This window comes from Chelonus insularis, unplaced genomic scaffold, assembly GCF_013357705.1.
Source record: "Chelonus insularis isolate UGA/USDA-ARS -01 unplaced genomic scaffold, ASM1335770v1 contig_117_pilon, whole genome shotgun sequence".
NCBI classification, from domain to species: domain Eukaryota; kingdom Metazoa; phylum Arthropoda; class Insecta; order Hymenoptera; family Braconidae; genus Chelonus; species Chelonus insularis.
Window position 1 is genome coordinate 518,897 of NW_023276358.1, and position 22,743 is coordinate 541,639.

At 31.9% G+C, this 22,743-nt stretch overlaps 1 protein-coding gene across 2 annotated transcripts in view; it reads right to left on the bottom strand.

Annotated features, from left to right (window-relative positions):
• Positions 1-7,764, bottom strand: part of LOC118065108 (latrophilin Cirl-like) — a 101,505-nt gene extending 93,741 nt beyond the window's left edge. The window contains exons 1-2 of one of the 2 annotated variants that reach the window (XM_035080197.1): positions 7,684-7,764; positions 6,812-7,638 (exon numbers count right to left, since the gene is read on the bottom strand). The gene's annotated coding sequence lies outside the window, so the exon portion shown is untranslated. Of the gene's footprint in view, positions 1-6,811 lie in introns of both variants that reach the window. The other variant, XM_035080186.1, reaches the window with a different exon arrangement.
• Between the last annotated feature and the right edge of the window lie 14,979 nt (positions 7,765-22,743).

Sequence of the window (22,743 nt, forward strand, 5' to 3'; positions counted from 1 at the left end):
GCATTGTCTCTTGGCGAGAGGACTGAGCTTCTTCTTCTTCGGCCTTTCTCTCCCTTAAAGTTTTCTCTCGACATCGTCCTCAACCCCATTCAACTTTTAATTACGAGTACCATTATTCGTTCAAGATTAGGTGGTACAATTTATCTGCGTGGGAAAGACGTCGCCAAGACCGATAAAGAAAATAATAAAAAATCTTTATTTATAAAATTAAAAATCAGTTAAAAATTCCTTCCCATTTTAGAATGATTATAAAATATAAATTCAGAATATAAATTTTGTATTTTGCGCTTGAGCTGATAATAAAATTCTCATAGCGTAAATGCGGAAAATCAAAGTTGTATTGACTAAATAAATAAACAAGTTATTAAGTAATGGCTAAATAGAGAGAGAGAGGGAGTGAGTATTCTTTAAATACTATACACCACGAAGATGATGTTTTCTTTGTAGGGATTACAGTTCGCTGCTTTACATCGTGGAGTAAAAAAAAATATTCATGCATTTTGTATGAGAAAAGCGGTTTTGTCAATACCATGTTGTGATCGAAAATGGCCCCTGGGAGATAGGATTTAAATAAGGTACTACAGTAGCTGGGGAATATTATATATACGCAGAGTAAAGAGTTTTCTTTCCCTTTTGATATCAAATATACACATGGATGTAGCAGCTAAAAAACAAAAATGCTACTCTATTGTTTATTGATAGAATAAATGAAATCTGCAATTATTAGCACACAATCTAGCCCTTTGGGTTGGCGAAAAATTATTCAAGAAATGAAAAAATATCCATAACTGTTGATTCACTATTCTACATATTATTTATGCACTTATATACCGTTGAATTTACCGTTTAATAAAACAAATTTAATCATATTGTTCTTATTTATGAATCAATCGAGCGTTTACCGATTAATGATCTAGTGAATTAAAATCTTTACGCTCAATCAGTTTAACTTCTCATTTCTCATTGTGTAACAAAAAAAGAATGATTTAACGTGATTGAAATAAAAACGTAATCAGGTGGAGAAAAAAGTGACGATGGAAAGAAGAAAGTAGAGGAAGAAGAAGAAGAAGAAGCCAACGAAGCACGACAGAGATTGGCGGTGGTTGTAATACTTGTCGGGTTATGGCGCCGGTGCAGAGTCTCTGCGGGAGCTGTTCACGACACCTTGTCGCAACATTACGGGAATGCTACTTTTGTAGACTTGCAGAGGCGCAAGGTAAAGGTGACACCGCGTGCGACCTTGTTACGTAGCGTAAAATGCCACTTTCGTAAGGTGAGAGAATGTGTCAAAATGTCAGCTCGGAGGTATACGTTTAAAAGCAGAGAAAGTAGTTGATGTATTGCAGTCAACTATCATCATAATTATAGTTATATCGTACCGATATCTATTTATTTTGCATTTTAAAATTATCATCTTGAAGAGGAAAAACTCGTAATCACTCGATAAATTTGGATAATCTTCAATCCATACATCTCTTAAACCGCAATATCAACCAACAATTTTTCTTTGGATCATCTAATAAGTTGATTAAGCTGAAATATTGGTCACGTCCTGATGATGTAACTTGATTGGAAAACTAATCATGCATGTAATAAATTATTATCATGGCTATCGAGAGCTTAGGTAATAGGAAAATCTGATCAGGTGTTATGAGATTATGTTTTTATAAAACGTATATTAAATTTTAACTTGATTGAAATTGAAATTTAAAAATGCCAATTTTTTTCCTTCACTCTATTACTCGTAAGCACTTTTTCCTAAATACATTTCTTATGCACCAATAAATCAATTAAATCATACGTTTTTCGATTAAAATTATCGAGAAAGCAGTTTGCTGCAAAATGATGAATTTAAGTAATTAATCATTACTCTAATAATTACTAAATGCATGAAAAATATTAATAATGCCAAAAGGTTATGGAAATTATAATTAATTATATTTCCAGATAATTCTAATAATAATTATTACATGAAATTTATGGTAATACTATTATCTATCAATCTATATGAATAAAATGACTGTTCTTTAATGAACTACCACGAGTAGATGAAATTCACGTGAATTAATTATAAGACATAATTTCTTAATTTGGATTACGTATAAAGCTCTTAATGAAAATAGCAGAGCTTAGATTTTATTATCGGTGATTCTTTTTTAGGCAATTCTGAACAATCAGCAGGATAAAACGATAATAAGGTTGAATGAGGCAGCGTTGTCTGACGATTTTTGTAGTAGGGTAAAGAATTCACACGCGTATGGGGACTTATAACGAGATATTGATGGTAGAGTGTGGGCGTATGTTCATTTAGTGCGGTTGCAAACCGACTGGGGGAGAAAGGTAACGATAATGGCCTCCCTGAGACTTATTCGATCGCAGAATGAATACATTATTAACGAAGACTGGATTTGCCCAGGCGTGTACATATACGACGTTGTTATTACATGGCGACGTTCAGTGGCTTTGTCAAGTGAATTCATACGAAGAAGATGGTACAGGATTTAGAGACATAATAGAATGATTGTTCCACTCGTGTATATATACTTTCCAGCTCTCTTGTTTGTTCTTCTACAAACTCAATTATGCATTTCCGGTATTGTAGGCGAGGATTGGACTACTTTTAATCGTTTGCAAGAACACAAATGGAAATCGACGTCTGCATCTTTTAACATTATTTATTATTATGCCCTCCAGTAGAAATATTTCAACCATCATTAAGGAATTGATTTCATTTAAATTTCATTATCTTACTGCTACCTTCAAATAAAACATTAATAGATCTCATTAAAAATTATTTTGTTTCTGGTTTGAATATCAATTTTCTAAATCCATCCAAATAATGTCAATTGGGATTCTTTGAGAAGAATAAAAATAGAGCTTTGTCTTTTGGAGCAAGACTTGAACATGATGATGATGATGATGATGGACGTAGATGGGCTACAGTAAAAGAAGTGATGCGTTAAGATAATGAGGTATATGAAAATGTAGTCGCAGTTTGAATATTAGTTGACTTACTTATCGATGCGAAACGTTATGTACAATATATAGGGGGATATATGATGATGGCTAGTAGAGGCTTCATCTTTAGCCTCATGTATAAATGTACGCAATACACGACCGCCGTTATTGAATGATTAGTCGCGCTCCATGTTCTAAATTGAGTTACGCTACATCGGAATTATTGCGGTAGTATTAATACCATCGAGATCATGACCCGACTGGATTCCCGATGAAGACACGATTATACAGTCGCTTGATGTGGCTTCGAAACGATGGGAACATCGGTGACTTCTTTTTCGTCTTCTCCTTCTTGCAGCATATATGCAACTACGAAAACATTATTTCCTTCACGGCTCGTAAAAAGCTGGACATTAAAGTTCATAAAACGTCTTCTGTATATAAGTATTTATAGCTTATATGACAAGCGCGTCTGCATTGGCAACATGCCGGATTGCCTAGCAGTTAGAGCGACTTGAAGGCATCATACATACTCTTGTTAAGAATTTTTCATTCTCTTCATAAATTCCCTCTCTTTACCTAAGTTATTTCAAGTAGCCGCATTGGAACGAACAACATCTGTCGCTAATGGGCTCCAGGGTGCATTTTCGAGTACTCACTTGTGAATTTCGACGATGACTAATCTCCTTTACTTTCCCTGCCGACTCATCCATGTTAAATAATAGATTCGTAAGCATTCATTTACATACGCTGTCACTTGTTTATACAACTTTATTGTCGTATGATCAGAAATATACCTACATACTATTTTCCTTAATCAACTTAATCATCATTTATAACCAACTATATACGTGTAATACTAAAAATAAAAGATAATCAAGTGACATTTATTTACTGAATGGTCTTCAACAACATTATTATGTTGAAATATGTGAAGTATATTACCTCTATTAAATATTTTACTTATTACGATAAAATATTTTCTATCAAATGACGACTTTTAAAAAATTATCCTCTTCAATCTTAAATCATCATAGGAATATTCTAAAGGCATATACATCGAGGTCGTATGATTCATTAATGGATTTTTTATGGAAAAAACTGACGAGAAATATCAAAAAATTATCATCAATCGAGCAGTTTTCATGAATTTTATAGTGTGTATTTTAAATATTAGATTGCTAATTTACTCCAATAAAAAAAAAAGCATAGATGGAATTTTATTAATTTAATAAATGCAAATTTTTAAATATTAAACACAGATTGATTTTGGGTGTACTAAAATACAAGACATGAGTATTTATTGCAAAAATCGTGACTGTACATTTGACAGTAAACACTGATAAAGCATGGGTCTGTAAAAATTTCAATGTTCAAGGCACGCACGTATAACACATGTTCGTGTGGTGTTTCATTTGGCACAGTGTCGAGTCTGCCTACGGGCCAAATGACTGTAGCTTGAGTCTCATTTCGCGAACCAAACGCCACGGGGAGCTTGGGCGATTCAAGGATAACGTTGGACGGCTCACGTCATAATAAAATTAAATTCCATATCTCGAATCAGGGAACGCGATAGCTACTGCTTGGTGCCTAAACGTTGTTTGTGTATAACAGCATCGGCTAACATATGTGTTGCTTTTCTTGAATAGTTTTGATTCACGTACGACATTGTAGCCAGAGTGTTGTACACAGTGTCAGCGTCATTCGTTTCGCGCGGGCGCACACCCACGAATATTATGCCGACAAGATGTTCAGGTCGTTTGCTCGCGTTTTGCTGCTCTTCTGAAGCTCTTAGACACAACGAAATCCGACACTATAATACATATACTAGGCCCAGTTTCACGGCAGATCCGCGTACAAACTCTCTACACGTGTCAACATGTCGCTTGACACAGATTTTTCGCTGCGATATAGTTGGACCTGTGAGTTATAGCTACAGCAAAAAAAAAAACAAAATGAAACAGAGCAGACACTGCGAGGCGTGTTTGATCAACTTTGTTCAAGCTTGAGACCAAGCAATGTGCTTTGAAACGACATCAAACCAGGAACCAGTTTGTTCGTTTGTTGCCACCCGAGCGAACACACGCGTTATTTTTTAGAATCATCCAACCGTTCAACCACACACACCTTTTATTTTCATTTGTTTTTCTGTCTCATCGTTGATCATAAGTTGAGGCGTCGAGGACAACCACTCTATAAATGTTACTAACCACCACACTTAATGTTTTTCAGTCGCTACTCATTATTACTATATACTCCAATTTGCGCCTCCTCATTAAATAGGAAACTTGGATAAAACACAACCAATTATACACTCATTTTTAAATTGCTTCTTGTTTAACTTCTTCTCCTCTTTCTTCTTTGCTTCTTAGCTCGCTTTGTACGTTTCTAATGTGCTTTGTTCTACTGTGTCAAATACATTCTCAAGTTTACAACAAACATTACAAGCTTATGACATAAATTCTATTCCCGAGTCGAAAAATTTCGATGGGTCTTACATTGATTACATTGTTATAACATTACTTTTATATTGGATACATTGCTAAAAAATTTTATTTTACATCGCTAAAATCATTCTTACATTGAAAATGGTGTAAGCAATGTTAAATTAATATATGGCAATATTAGCAATGTAAGAGTAAGATTATTAAGGTTTTATATGTAGATCTTGAGTTTACATTGGTTACATTGATAATAGTTTCTAGTAATATAACCAATATCAAAAAAGAACATCGTTAACAGATGATCATTGTTTTCATTTTTATTTTATTAAATATTTCGTAACAATGGTAATTTATTATTAACAATATTTTAACTGTTTCACATAGAATTCAACTGTTCATTAATAAATAATAAAAAAACAAATTATTAATCAATGTAGCACAGTGGGAATCGAACGGTACGCACGATCCTCAAGTCAAGCAACATTTAGGCCGGTAAATAGATGGATGGATGACCGGAAGGGAACACAAAAAATAAAAAAAAGCATGTAGCCAATGTCAATACCAATAATGTAGTTCTAAATTTATTTTTATTTTTCTCAATGTAATATGACTACATTGCTTATATTATTTTTACAATGCTTCTTTCTTTTCCTTGATAACATTGAATTGACATTGCTACTACAGAAAAGGGAATTATGCAAAGAATACAATGTTGAAGCAATGTAATCTTAAAAATTGAAAATAAAATTTAATTTAAATTATCTTTACATTGGTTGTATTTCTAAAAAGCAATGTAACTAATGTACAATCCATCGGAATTTTTCGACTCAGGTTTTTCCCTACATCGTGATAAAAAAAGAAACATCAATCGATTGTTCAATCAATCTTTCTGAATGTTATTATTTAGCCTAAAAATTTAAATGGTTTGTTTTTGTTCGAGTTAATATTAATTCATCTGATAGTGAAGAAATATCATGCCATTAAAATAAAATGAATATTTTATTGGTTTGTCTCTTTTTATCATTTGCATCAATGAATAGTAATATTCATTATTATTGAAATCAATTAGAGTTTTGTAGGAAATGAAAGCAATTACTTTTGTAACAACATATGTCATGTTGTAAATTGAACATTTTTATGAAAATAAAATCAATTAAAATATTTGTAAATTATTTATTGGGGATATAATTAAAAGTAAATTGCACATAAATTGAATGATTTTAAGTAAATTCTTTCTGTACGATAAATCCATTAATAATACAAATAAAAATTTGTTTTAATATTCTTTATGTTCAAGTTATGATTCTGAAGGTTGCATATATATATATTTTTTTTTTAACTCACAAATATTTTAATTTGATTGTTAATTTTGTCCCATATATTGCGAATAATATCAGCACGTGACTTACCTTGAAGAAAAGAAGCAGATAATAAGTGAGTCAGACAATTGATTTTAAGGTTGAGTTATCGATCAAGTCTTTAACTTGAAAGAAACGTGACACTGCGTATCCGATATGAATTATTTAAATCTGATCACAAAATGATTAAAATTCCAGATTTAAAAAACACACTGGACAGTATTCACTATATTTGCTACACGACATCATAAAACTGTCACTACACTTGTGTCAATAATATAAAAAAGGGGACTTGAACTATTTTTTAAAGTGACCGTGAAATTTTTCAATACCAACAAAACAACAAATAAATAACAATTCTTTAATTAATGCAGATATGTAAGTAATCCAGAGTAAGTAAAAATGCGGATGGAAATAATGAATTACTGATAAATACAAATCTCAGTGAAGCATCTCGGACAAGGCTTCCACGTGACATTCCACCAGATACTTGGGAGGTTATACTACACACTCTACTATTTATCACACTATGTAGATATATGTATATCAATATATACATATATATTATCACACAATTTAATCGGCGTTCGATCGCATTTCAACCATGCCAAGAACACATGGTGTCATTCATCGATGCGATACGTTCCACTCAATCATTCACATTGCGCGAGTTGATCGGTTGAGAGCATTACAGCTCATCCACTTGAAACTCAAGACTACATTTATCCCTTACTTTCCTTTATCTTTTTCTCCATTTGATGATATTTTTTATCCCCACACCGTCAGATTGAATTTCTGATCAGGGGAAAGAGGAATTTCGCGAAATATTCGCCAGCAGATCAGCATCACTTTTAGATCTAAAAATTGATTAAACGTTCCTAAAAAATATTGTCAGACAATTGTTACAAATAAATCGGTCGTACTTTTAGACGGTGATGAGTTTGATAAGCTCATGGGTCTCTCTTACAATTGCATGTACCGGTCCAGTCTCGAAAGACACGCTCGTTGAACTGTCCTACCAAGTCAGGTTTAGTATAAAGCGAAGCTTCGTTCTTGGCTGCAGGCGTCGCGCCCCTCTCCGGACACCACTCGACGCCAATCGAATGCGCGTATACCTTTGTAGGTGTACAATGCAAGATTATACGCACATACATTTGTATGTACATGTGTTATATGGACGATGAATACACCAAGCACATGTAGGTTTCAATCTCGCAGTTAATTCACCTGATCATTGCTAAGCTACATTATATGACCCAAGCAAGGGTAATTAATAATCGGAAAGTCACTGTTGGAAATTTGATTCGAGGTATCCGATATCACTAAACTATTCTGCTAACTTTTTTTTATTCAATAAAATACAGTCAGAAATAAAATTATCTTGCTGGTGAATTTTAAAATTCTACAACTCTACCACATGCTTTTCTACTTATTCCAATAAATACTTATCTTTCCTAATGAAATTTTTTTTTTGTTAAATCATGGGAAATTGTTAAATATTAAATTCTTATCATCTTGATAATAATAATGTGTCGGAAAAAAGGTTAATGTAAGTGAAGATTAAGGTCAAGCCATTAGAAAGTTAATATGATTTTCTAGTTGTTGGGAATGTCTGATCAAAGTCAGCAATGGAATCCCTTTTCACTAATCCTCACTACATGGATATATTGAATTGGAGAAATATACATAGAATTAGTGGTACATACAAAGATCTCTTTAGCGTATTTAATTCACCTGATCACTGCTCCAACTCTATTAAATGGTCCTAGTAAATGATAATTAATGATCATAAAGCCATAGTTAGAAATTCGATTTAAAGGTATTGCAGGATAATTGCAAATTTCATTTACAGTTATATGAATGTATAAATATTATTACAGATATAATATAGATGGTGTAGTAAGTTTTACACTTTAATTCCAGTCACATGAAATTCTGTTCACATTTCTCATCCTTGCCATGTATGCATGTTCACGTACTGATTCGTTATGTGTATTGTTCGAAAATTATTATACCTACTACGAAAATTTCGAGTTTCTCAAGTTATTGTTAACATACCACAGGTATTTTAAACCTACATAAATGTGAGAAGGAAAATTGTATTAAAATACCTAGATTTTAAGTAGGAAAGGGGTATTTTTTTTTTTTCAATATCTATTGTATTTATAAAATTCCAAGCAAAAAATATTCTAGAATAAAATAAAATATATTTTATTAAATTGTTTTGTTAGCTTTTGAATAATTCATTTAATTATTCAATAGCATTTAAATTATTTAAACAAAAAGAAAATCCAACCACAATTTGTAGTTAAATTATTTTTTAACTAATTAAACATCTATTGTGTGAGATAATTTACGTTTTTTTTTACAGAGTGAAATAAAGACAGTGTAAGCAAGAAGAATCAGTAGCTTTTTAAAATGTTTGGTCAAAACAAGAAAATAAGTATTCTCTTCTTTAACAGCATAGTATTTTGTACTGCCACAGTAACATTGGTATATCTATAAATTGTATTCAAGCTTTTCCGTTGTGCACAAAGTACTTTTCGTTTAAGCTCTTGGGCTGAACTCGTTACGAAGCGTAACTTTGGGGGAGAAAGAGTACATATAGGCTAGAGGTAAAGTGAAAACGAGGAAAAACGTAGTTAGGATAAAACAGAAGGTGGTTTTAGTTATACAGCATAGTGGTACAATAAGAGTAGAGTTGGCTTGTATATGCTCTACACCAACCGAATAGTAACTTGGACACCCAAGATTATCGACGATTACGGTCTAGAAGTTTCTTTCGTCTGAACTGAGCAGTGCAATACAATTTCTCTTTCACAAAACTTTATTTTAGTCTTTGCAAGCTACACTACAACTATATGTATACACATGTATATACGATACAATCTCAATCATGTATATAAAACCTTACCCCTGTCTTTTTGGATGAGTTTTACACTTCCTAATTTCTCACGATCACTCTCACGTTTCGTTGGTGCTAATTGTTGGCCTCGAATCGCAGCAGTTTTCATTCCATCCGACAGCCGCATCCCATCAGCTTAGTAATTACTTTGAAACGATAGCATACTATTAAAACGACCTGTGAGGGGATCACAGAAATCGTCTGTGCCAATTTCATTAATGACTGCACTAGAATTCTGCTATAAATGACGAATGTTTTAGCTTAAATTTATTCGCAATCACGTCGTAATGACTTTATAATCTATCCAGCACAATATTCATCTAAACATTGAAATTAAATTGACAGAAATGAATTAATAAAAAATGAAATAATTTTTTGATGAAAAATACCGATTATAAAATATACATTTTTCAAGGATAGTTGATGAAAAAATTAAAAGATTATTGAGTCATTTTTTTCTATCAAGTATTGTATGATTTATGATAAAACGAAGGATTATTTTTCAAACGAAAGAAGTAGATAACATAATCTTCAACTCTTGTAGTAAGCTCGAAAGGTATGTGTAGACTAAAGGCCTCACTGGTTGACAGAAATGTCCATTTGATATTCAAGTGAATCAACCAAACATGAAGAAGCATCAACGATTTTTACTTCGTAACGTATCCTCAAGAGCAAGTTTTCAAGATATGTAGTTGACAGTAATTAACGACCGTGAATTTTTTATTAACATATTTTTACCTTTTTTTTTTTATATTAAAAAATGTCTTTTTTACTATCGTGCCTCTTGAAGTCTCGATAATATTTGGTCGAGGAGAATTGCGCTTTGAAAATTGATAATATATCATGGGGGCCCAACGACGCTTCATAATTGGTTGGTATTTGCATGCAGTCTTTACGCTTATATTGAGGTTTAGCTACATGATGGTAGACCGGTCGTCTTTTTGCCGTCGGTTTTTATCATTTATGTAGACACTATATAGCAACCGGCTTCGAACACGCGACAGCGACATCCCTTCCTCTCTCTCACAATTTCCTTTCAGCTTTTTTTCCTTCCATTTTCACTCAGATCGAGCATTGCTTCGTCATGGCCCCCGCAGTCTCATTTTGATAGACGCTTGGCCCTCAGCTTCTTTTGCTGCTTCTTTAAAGCCTCTTTATCCAAATGAAAAATATTGCTGAAGCGGTTAAATCATAAAAGCCCATGTAAAACTCACGCTGTGTATAGTAATATAATTATTATGAAGCACCAACTTCAACATTTTGGCTACATTCATTGGTGCTGTTCAAGCCGCGTGACGATTGTCAATTTACCAGAATGTATTCGCCTGAACATAGATAATTTCTCATTGGAGTTTCATGTTCTAGTCGGCTCTGGATAATTTCAAAGGTGCATTAATTATCACTCAATATGATGTTCCATAGGCATCATCAGAATACGATGTATTATGCGTGAACCAATATGGAGTAATTTTCAGTTAGATAATGGTGCTATACATCAATGTTGTTATATTTTTCATCTCTATCACTTGGATAATCATGATTTACAATTATCACACGTTTCCTTCTTATCAATCTAGACTTTTGAATCGTTATGGTGTGTATACAACTATGATTGAAGGTAGCAAAATATTTTTTTTACTGTTGAATAGTAAAAAAAAATGTCTGAGAACTCAGGAATAAATCACATACAATACAAAGAAAAACTAGATATTTTTTTCGATAAATCCAGGAGCTCTTTTTAATCCTGAAGATTTCCTGCAAGCAAGGGAAAGAAAACGAAGTTTATAAACGAACGAAAACTCGATTTAGAGTGCCATGCATCATGCTCCACGCTCCAACGTTTTCCCCGCCATTGGAAATTCATGGTAGAGTCCACCGTTCCTTGAATCACGACGACACTATACAGATCCCATTTTTCCGTTCCGCGCAAGTTCGCTCGCGTCGAAGAGTTTTCCCAGTGAGTGCTAGCTCTTGCGACACATTCCGCGAATCTCAGCTATTTCCCCCTTGGAAAAACTTTCACAAACATACACATTCGAAATGTTTTCACGTTAGACTGCGACTTCTTGATAAATCAAACGCCCCACTTTGTTATCGGTACTATATATGAAAACTCTCAAACTATTTATTTCTACTTACGGTAAATTTATCTTTTTTCTCTTATTCATGTGACGACATGTAGAAACGTATATAAAAGTACGTAAACAAAATTGAATATAAATTGAACACAGAGATGAATAAAAGTTGTGCAAAGTAATGCTTTAGTTCAAATGCCCGGAATTAAGTTGAACATTATTTTCTATTTAATATTTTTTTCCAGACATTCAAGTTTTTAATTTTATTCAACTCTTTTTTTTCTATTAATTTTAATGAGTTTTCCTGCTATTCTTCAATTGAAAACTACATTGTATTGATTATTAATTATTTAATTTTCATCTGAAAAATTAATTGTATTCTATCACTTTATTTCATTTCTTTTTGTACATCAAGTTGAATTGAAGAGAGAAAGAATGTTATATTTTCAGTTCATCGCCCAACCTTTGTCACTTTGAGAGATATCCATCTTCTTTCCAGTAATAACTCAATTTCACTTCATCCGTCTACAAAGTTCTGAAGCGTAACGACGTTTCCTCGACTCTTTTAGAGTAATAAATTTTTCACAGAGTTTTATTTTTATATGGAAAAATTTTCGAATACATTATACAACTACGGAATTGTATTTGAAATGTCTATTGAAGTGGTTACATTTCTATTCTACTTCATTAAGCAGCTCGGATTTATTTACTATAATATATTGAATGGACATATAAAGAGAAGTCATTTTCAAATAAATTCATTTATATGACATTATCAGTAAACATGTTATATTAATTACATAAATAATCGATTGATGTAGATCTATCAAGTTGTAAAACAATGCTTGATAATAATCAACCAACGATATTATTAATGTTTATTCCAATTACAATATTTCCTGACTTAACTTCAATCTCAATAAAATTGCTATTGAATCAACTGAGAAGTATAAATATAATTTTTAATAAATAAAATATTTGTAGACTTACGTTAAAAATTTAAATTTAAACAATTATTTAAATTCTAAATGAATAGAAAATAATAATGTCAAGGTATTTAATTTTAATTTATCAAAATATTCGTGTTCACTGTTGGCTTCAAAGTCTGTTAAATATTTTTATTTTCTGGAAAATTTGTTGCTCTAAGGAACGAGCAGGCAAACATGAATCTTTTAACCTGGACCATGTATAAATAATGCGGAAGTTGCGGAAGTGATTTATCGTGAAAAAGAAAAAAAAGAAAAATAAGTAAATGAACGAAAAATGTGGACAGTACGGGGACGGAGAAGACACATGGGGCAACCGGGTGGTTTACTTGGTGGCTGAGAGTATGTTGTAAAGTAGACTGGGCAACACTGGCAAAACAGTGGGCATACATTATGGTTATTCGTCGAGAAATACACGTCTCAGTGTATTTCACGATGGGGGTCTTTAATTATGATTTACTAAAGTTGATTTTGTGCTAAAAGAATTCACTTTTTATCCAAATACATATTTATTTCATACCTTCTAGTTCCAATTGTTTTTTTTTCCTCCGTAATAAAATGGATCATCAGTAATAAGGTGCCATCATTTTTAATTATGATTAGTGAATACTACCTTTGGATTGTTTTAATCAACAATCACGTTGATATAATAGTCACGGTTGTCATCAGGTTATTACTAAATACACGATGTGAATAAAAAAATAATTTACAGTGTATATTTTTTGTTATAAGTTTTACCGCAGTTATAAAAATTGAATGAGACCGCCATGGGGAAATAAAAGGAAATGAGCCGAAGACGTTAGAGCACGAACAGCCCTCAGGAGTCTGGAGATGAAATCGCCCGACAAATTTCACTCCCAATAACTACCTGCGGTTGAACACTGTCAATGTTTATGAGATTTTGTGGTCCTCGAGGAATAATTTGAAAAGTTCCACGCATTGCATTCCCATGACTGCACATTATTACTAACTTATAATACAATAGTGTACACTGAGGTGTGAAACAGATTACGCGTATAGTGTTTCACAAGTATTTTAAGATACTTAGACATCAGTTTTATGATTTCTTTTTTTCGTTCATTTTTTTGCATACACTTGAATGCATACTCATAGTTCATTCACATATATACAAATGCACAAATGTGCATCATCCTCTATATATAGGTGTGGTGGATCCATGCGTACGTATATATTGCTGGGGAAATTTTCGTTTGCCGCCAAGGTTAAACCGGTTCCTCCTGCGCGTTTTTTAACTTATTAATATTACCAGCTTGAATGGATATTTAATTTTATTGCGGTTTTTTTTAATGGTTTTTATAAATTAAACTTGTACATCGTTGCTGGTAGGAATCTGTCTTAAAATTAACTCGAAAATTGTGACCATCTGAACACCCACATTAGTTAATGGAATGGATCGATAATGTTCTTTTTTTGTAAAGATACGTTTATGCATTAATGATGCAATTAATTTAATTTTTTATTATGCTCAGTAAGTATTCAATCATTCAAAACATCACATTTGATTAATTATTGATGTTCAGTCATTTATTAATGTTATACAAAATAGTTTAGACGTTTTTTTTTTTTTTTTTATTAATTATTTATCGTAATTTGGGTGTTCTAAAAATAATTATCTTTGAGTATAAAAAATGGAATTTTTAATAGTACTAAATAGAGTAATAAGAGGGCTTTATGAAAATTAAGTATGGCCAAAGTCTTTGCATCAATTTTATTTTTATGGAATTTTTGTTGTGAAAACATTTTTATCTTAAAATTTTAATCACCCATTAGAGAGTAGCTTTAACTTTTAATCCTCTGAAATTTTTTGTCCATGAAAATCAACGAGAATTGTTTTTTTTTTTCTATATAAAATGTATTCAACATATTAGCATTATTTTAACAAAACTTATCCCCATATTTTAATCATTTTTTTTATTTATCACACATTAAGAGTGGCTTTTCGAGTCATTTATGATGATTATTTGCAACATTTGCATTCTAAAGCTTCACAGAAATGGATAAAAAAAAAGGCATAATAAAGTGGAATATATTTTTGTTAACTTTAAATGCTAGACTTTCAACAAGCAACTTTACGATTCTATTTCTTACTAATGTATTTATGTACTCAATTCTAATCGGAAATAACAAGTAAGCTCAGGTAGAACTTGGCAAATTATTCATAGGATTTCTTTCTCTTTCGTGCAATTGGTATTCCCAGGCTTTTAATACACAATGATCGTAAAGCTCGCCATAGAGCAAAACGAATGACATCAAGCGAAAACCTGCCAACAATCTTTTGATGTTCGTTTTAGAAGTAAGGCTCATAATTCGTTGCATTGAGTGTTGTTTCTTGGTATATATGGCTGGGTTAAAAGGTACGTCAACTTTTTAGAGCCATGCGACCGCAGTTTCACTCTTCTATTCATTGTCAGAGTAAAGTTCACCTCCATTGTTGACCGCGAGCACAAAATTACCTTACGGTTAATCAAATGTCTGTAAAAGTTTTCTCCTTGTGCTGAAATCAACTTTACGCGTCATTTCGTTTCGACATATACTCTCATATATACATTGGAAGAGTGTATAGGCATATACGAAAATGCACAGGCAAAGCCGTTATACGCTCGGTGAACGATCAATGCAAGCTGGATAGTCACGATCGGGTTTGCAAATAACGGTGTACGCAAAATTACAAAGCAATCGCTTCGCTTCACCAGTTCACGCGCATGCATACGCAATCATTTCTTCTTTTTTTTTGCTTGCTGAATTGACTCAAATATGAATAACTGATGCACGGTTTCATTGTGGTTATACTGGAAAAGCTCGCGTATCAAAATATCACGTGTGAAAAATAATAAAGAGTTGTAAAATTCTATTCTATTTAGGAAAATTATTGTTGGAGACATGCCATCCCTTGTTTTGCTACACCTTCGTATTTTCTATTAAGAAGTGGAGAAAAGGTTTCTGGAATGGATAGAGGTGAAAGTAAGATTATGGATCACTTTTTGTTTTTACTCCATCACATTTTACTCTACCGTAAAAAAAAATTTCGTTCCCCAAAAATTCCCCAGTGGGTGAGTTCCCCGACGTTCCCCTCGTGGAACTATGGGGAACGCTTAAGGAACAAGTTTTTTTTTTTGAAAAATTTTTCCTCTCAGATCTTTTTATTGCACTAGGTAAAATCGTAATTGGAGCATAATTTATGCTAAAATTGAAGCAAGTTCCCGTTTTACCCCATTTTAGGAGTGAAATAATTGATTTTTTATATGTTTGACCTGATTCCGTATTTCTAGGCATTGAGAAGAAGAGAATGAGTGGTCAAACTTGAAAATCGGACAACTTTGATTTTTCGACCCCAAAAAATGGCAAGTGGTACCCCTTTCCATTTTTTTAGGCCAAAAAATAAAAGTACTCCGATTTTCAAGTTTGACCACTCATTCTCTTCGTCTTGATGCGTAGAAATACATAATCGGGGCATCGCCTGGAAAAATTCACTTTAACACCCTAAAAAAGGGGGAAAACTGGATACATATTAAAAATCATCATCCCCTTGACTTTGAACTCCTATAATTCATGAACGGACGGTCCAATTACCGTTTTTAGGGACGTTTTAGAAACTTCAGAATCTAAGCTAAACATGCATATCCATAAAAAATGTTTAAAGAATTTATTTCACCCTCAAAATCGCTAAAATATAAAAAAAATCACATTTTTTTGGCAGTTTGCCAAGTATTTTGGCAATTTTAAGGGTGAAATAAATTTTTTAAACGTTTTTCATGGATATGAATCTTTAGCTTAGATTTTAAAGTTTCTAAACACCTCTTAAAAATCATTGTCTGATAATTTTTTCACGAGTTATGGGGTTTGAAAAATTTTTGAGGACTACTCGAGTATTACAACCCTGAATTAATTTTCTTACAAATATTATTACTACCTCATTACTAGCACGAGATTACCTATTATCTAAATAATTACTCAATAACCCTGGTCTTATTGTCTCTTTTAGAACAGAATTTACTCCTTTCTTAGTGTCGTTTCAGACGAGGCGTCTCAAGAATGAAGTAGGTCATGTTCAGGACTCAAGAATAGGACCTGATTTTAATTGCTACTCGGGTAAACGTGCCTACACTGCAAATTTAGGTGACTTGGAATAATTTACACTGAGTATATTCGATCCATAAGCATTACCATACAAGGATCAACATAGACTAAAATAATAAATATTCTTTTTTTCGTTACTAATGAAAAATACTCTTATGTTGTGTTGAAACTAGTAAAAACGTAAGAGGAAATTTAATTCCGCTTATGCAAAGTATTGTAAGTGGTCTAGTATTTGAATATGTCAAAAGTGTTCTTTATTAAATTGCTAAAAGAGTTTGCATTTCAGAATGGAATTGGCGAGAACGTTTGAAATGTGAATGTGAAAATGTAGGAAGAGAAATAAAGATAAAAAGAGACGAGAGTAGATTCTGTATATACTAAGAGAGAAGTGAAGAAAATCGATTGCCATCACGAAACGAGCTCTAGGGACTTAGTGGGAGGTTCTGATCAAACGAGCAACCTGCCAGGCTTTTTAGCTTTTATGAATGCTTGAGTTTAAGACGTCACTAGCAAGCCTTCGTTCATAAAGTACAAGAAGCGTCCAAAAGCTCTTGTCAATCTGACGAAATTACATGACTCAGAGTGTAAAGACGCCTTTAGAATCCACACGACAACTCATATGACACTTGAAATGAATGACAATTTTATGTCATTTCGTCACACCAGTACTCTGTTCAGTATGATATCAAAGACAAAGGTTTGATCACTTTGATCTTTATTGACGTACTACCATACCAAATGACTCATTCACTGTAGCTGTATTACATGTGTAATGGCAGTAATTATCTCCTAGACGTGCTTTATTTCCCCTCAAGACAAGTGTCACTACATTGTATGCATTACTATCAATTTTTCCATCATTGTGTATGTATGCTACTTGCGTATAATTTACAGTATGCACCACACGCGTTGCTCCAATGCTGCCTTTCTGCATCTCTAGAGATATTTCATTATGTAAACTTATTTTATATTCAAGACATTGTGGAGACCAATTAATTTTCTCAATATTATCACTCTTATATTACAAAACTAATCAACCTTCCAGTGAATTTAATTATTTCATCTGTTTTTCATTCAATTTCTCTAAATAAATAATTAAAATATTTCACTGTTGTTATTTAGTTTACTCTTTGAATAGTATTTATTTTGAATATTCAATAGTTCCTCTTCAACTGTCTGATATTTTTAAACTTTTTTCATTTCATTTTTGATGTCACAATTGACTCAATAATTTAACTTGATGAAATTTGTAATTTTTCAATCATAAATTATTGTTATTTTGTTATGTAATATTTATTGACTCTAAAGTTTGAATTAATATTGAGATTCTGTTTCGAGATATAGAGTATAAAATATTTGAATAAAATCCATCAAACTCTTTTCAACTGCAGTGCTATTATACACAATCGATCAATAAAATATATTTTTTTTTTTTAATACATTTTATTAGAAGATGAAGAAGATTTAAAAAATATATCTATCTTTTATTTTATCGATTAATAATATTTTTAAACGTACAAAATGAACAATTAATTAATGAAAGAATGAAGCAATTATTATTTAATCCTTCGCAGATAAAAGTTTAATGTTGAACATCGAAGAAAAGTTGAAAGGTAAATACTAATAAAAGCAATAGACATAGAGAATGAAAGTCAAGGATTAATTAATTGGTTGGTCAATTCACAGGCTAAAGCCCAAGTTCTATATGAAGCTTTTATAGAGAAATCGGTATGGCGAGTATAACGCGGTGAGCTGCGATAACTCTTTTGGTATCAGCGTCCGTTCGTTCAAATCAGGCAGAGAGCTAGAGAAGCGAGGAAGGTCGTTGAGTCGGGTAACGAGAGGATTAAGAGCCGAGTGACATGGCGCCACATGTTCACAGGCGAGAATTATCGTTGCAATTACGGCTACCGTCAACCTCTCTGCATCGACTTCCGTTCGCGAATCCACGACATCGATTCTCACCCTCTTTTTGCGACCCACCAATTCAATATGGACCTTTATAGATTTTTTCCTATATATTACCTACGTGCTAATGTAGACGTGGTCAATTTACGAGGTTTTTCAATGCCAACACTTTTATTAACTGATTTTTCTATTAGCTATCGCTTCAGTATATTCAACATCCAACTATCTCATTATTTATTTCAATTAAAATCATTTTATAAATTGATTCAACAAATAATTCATCAAATCTCATCTTAACTTATTTATTTTTGATAAATAAATATTTTTGTAATATCTAATTTATCGGTTTGATTTTATTCATAGATGTAATAAATGTTTAAAATTAATTAAAAGTTTGTCAAATAAAAGGTGACACCGATATCGAGTATTTACAGTAAAGTGAATGAAACAAATAAACCGCACGAAAAATATTTTAAAAAAAAAGATGATTGATGGTTAAGGGAATCGTTAAAATATATTTATCCAAGTATGTAAATAAAAATAAATTTAGGTAATGGATAAATATTATAGGATGATTAATTTAGAAGAATAAGCGATCTCTCGATGTAATTTAGTATCAGTTAAATTTGGATAAAAGTTTAATTCAACTTAGTTGTTTGTTAAATGCCAATTGAATTCGGTATGGAAGTACGTGTCACAAGCAAATACCAGAGAGTTGCTTCGAATTATTGGCCAACTTATCGCGCCGCGAATCAATTAGGTTAATAGTTGTTTACGCTCGCGGGTGTGCTTGTTGGAGAGATAACGCGAGGGATGTCGGACTTTCCTATAGTTCTCTACTGTTGCGGACTGCGGTTGACCTCATGTATAGCTTGGCATCGATGTAGGTGGCGAATCCATTGCTGTATAACCGCATACTAGAGAACTCTCTCTTTAATCTTGTTTCTCTTCGTAATCAGTTATTAGTTATCACTATTTTCCATTATAAATTATTATCATTATTATTACATTAAAGTACAAATAAAGGGATTGATTCCATTTATAATTTTCAATATTTTTTACTTGAAAACTAATTAATTAAGACTTCAAAACTCTCTAAGAACCCTTTAGAAATAAAAATTTCCAGTAACTTTTTTTTAGGAAGGGATTGGTTTTAAAATTAATTAATAATATTTTTAAATTTACTGTAAGTAGATGAAATGAAGTTAATAGTTGGTCATGATTTAAACGTCTTTTAATGATGATAGATTCATGGATGACTAAAACATTTTTCCGTGACACATTTATTTCTTTTATCAAATTGAAGTGATATATTAATGCATCGATGTGACTGACATCATAATATCGTGATAATGAAAAATGTATTGTCATAAAAGGATGTATAATCTTAAGAGCATTGAAAGAAACGAACGGCTTATATCTTTTCGACCTTTCACGCCCTTTCGCTTCTCTCGTTTAAGCTTCAACAGACTAATTCATTCCGCTTTTGTCATTCGATAGCTCGCGTCTTATGATCCGATACCAATAAGTCTTGATCGAACTTTATACTTATTTATACTTTTCTTCTCTTCTTCTTAAGAATAGTCTTCTTTTCTTCACTTTATTTTCAAGTTATTCTTCTCATTCTTTTTATACTGTAACATCTCCGGCCATTCACACTTTCCTTCCTAGGGTTCCAGAGCGTTCACCTGTTAAATCTTTTATACTATTATCACTTGGAAATATTATTGTCATAATTAAATGTTTGGCTTATTCAAAGATATTAACTAATCAACTTCTTTTCAGAAGAAGAACAAAATCATTTTCAATTATTCTTATTTATCAGGATAAATTAAATTGTCTAGTATAACGGTTAATTGTTGCAATCTTTGATTTAATTATTTTCAAAGTTAAAACTCTTTTTTTTATCTCAGTTGTTTAATTCATTAATTACTAAAATTATCTGACACAATGATACATTACTTTAGAATATTATTTCATTTTTTTTATTGATATTTTTCATTCCATTTGAGATAAGAAAAAATAATATTTAATTAACTCTTTATGTAAGAAGTTATTAAAATTGAAACTTTACACAAAGTTGAAACTTCCATCATCGTGACTGATAATTAAAATTTCAACGATGATAAATGAAAGAAAATAAAGATTATTTTATCACAATTTTTCTAAAGTAGCTTATCTTTACGTTCAAAGAAAAATAATACTGAAATTACCAATATAAAAGATAAAATAATAATGAATGAGTAAACTTTCTAATCAACTGATAAAAAATCGAATGATGTTATCTACAGATTTCTAATGTAGTTATGACTCGTATGTACTACTGTCAGTAGTGAGTCAGCTTACGGACAAATATATGATAAACATAACGGACAAGGCTAGATACACTTGTATCACGTGTCTCTCATCTCTCGTCAATAATGTGCATTGTTAGATCACCGGCAATCATTTTCATCAATAACCAAGAGCTGTTCGTGCCAATAACTCAAGTAATTTAGCCAATGACCTAACACACGTTGGTATTCTTGTGTAAATTCTAAGAAAGTTTTTTTTTATAATGTATTCCTTACTTATAAGTACAGTAATAATAAAAAGAGGATAAGCTGAGTCATGTATTGCTGTTCCAGTAAATATAAATTTCTCACACTAATCATATAATAACGATCGAAAGGAAACTTGAAAGTTAACACTATCTATATACAGTCCCTTTATAATAATTATAACTGTACATCTTGAAAGCATTTACTTCATTCAGAATAGTTTGTTTCCAAGTTCACAAGTAATGCAATGCTGTTAGATTCACAATATAATAACGGAATTATAATTTATTTAATAATTAATTCATTTAAATTGATGAGATAATTCTTAATTGTCTTCAGTCATTTAATCTTAAGTATAAATATTAATATAAAAAAATATTTAAATAGTGGAAAATTTAACTGTAAATCTTATCAAAAAAAAACTCTAACCTTCAGGACAATTGTAGAGATGAATTTCTTCGCTAGGAAGTTAATAAAGAAGTTTTTTTAAAAAGTGATAATTGAAAAAGAAATTCTAGTTAAGGGATATAATAAATGAGGGTGTATGTGGATAATATTAAAGCTAATTTTCATTCTGGGATAGTAATATTCCAGGGTGACTCACGGGTTAAAACTCAGTTGCGAAAGGGAGAAAGAGAGAGAAAAGGAGAAGGCCACCTCGTCATAAAGGAAGCGTTAGTCCATAAATTGTACAAAACCTCCCCCTCTGTACTTTTAAGCGTTCACTTACTTACTCTGTACCATTAGCTCTTGCAATAGTCGGACTTGCTCTTCTAACAACCACTGGTGGTGGCGGTGGTTCCGCGACGACCCTTCACGTTAGACGCCAATTTTGAGGGTGCCATCAGGAAACTACTACCCTCGATAAAACTTGCTGAATTCATTATAATGAGAACAAAGGCACATAGAAGCCAGAGGCAGTGTACTTTTATTATTACGTATAAAACTACGAAGACATTGGACAAAATAGACTCTCTAGTATTTTATTTCTAAAATTATCTGTATAATTGATAATAATAATAATAATAATAATGAATCTCTTTCTGACTATCTGTAGCTTTATGTGAAGAAGAAGAAAAATGTATAATAATTTTACGAAATCCGATTACAAGATTTTTCATGAGAAGTTGAAAAATAAAATGACATTAAATCAAGTTTAGCAAATCAGTAACCGAGTAAGACCAACTTTTTCCAAGTTTATAATGTAGTGACTTGGTACTTAATAATAACAATTTAAAGGTATATTATAAGAGACTTATAAGTGGTAAAAATGCGATTTAAATGCTAAGAATTCAAATTACTTAGAAAAAAACTTTAAATTCGTTCTTTTCGTTCTTGAGCTTACATAGAAAATTCATTACTTCCTTTGTTAAGACACCGACACATACAATTGCATGAAGCCGAACAATTCCATTTGCACCCTCCTTCACTTTGCTTTCTCTAGTTTCAAGTACCTACCAAGGCTCTTCAT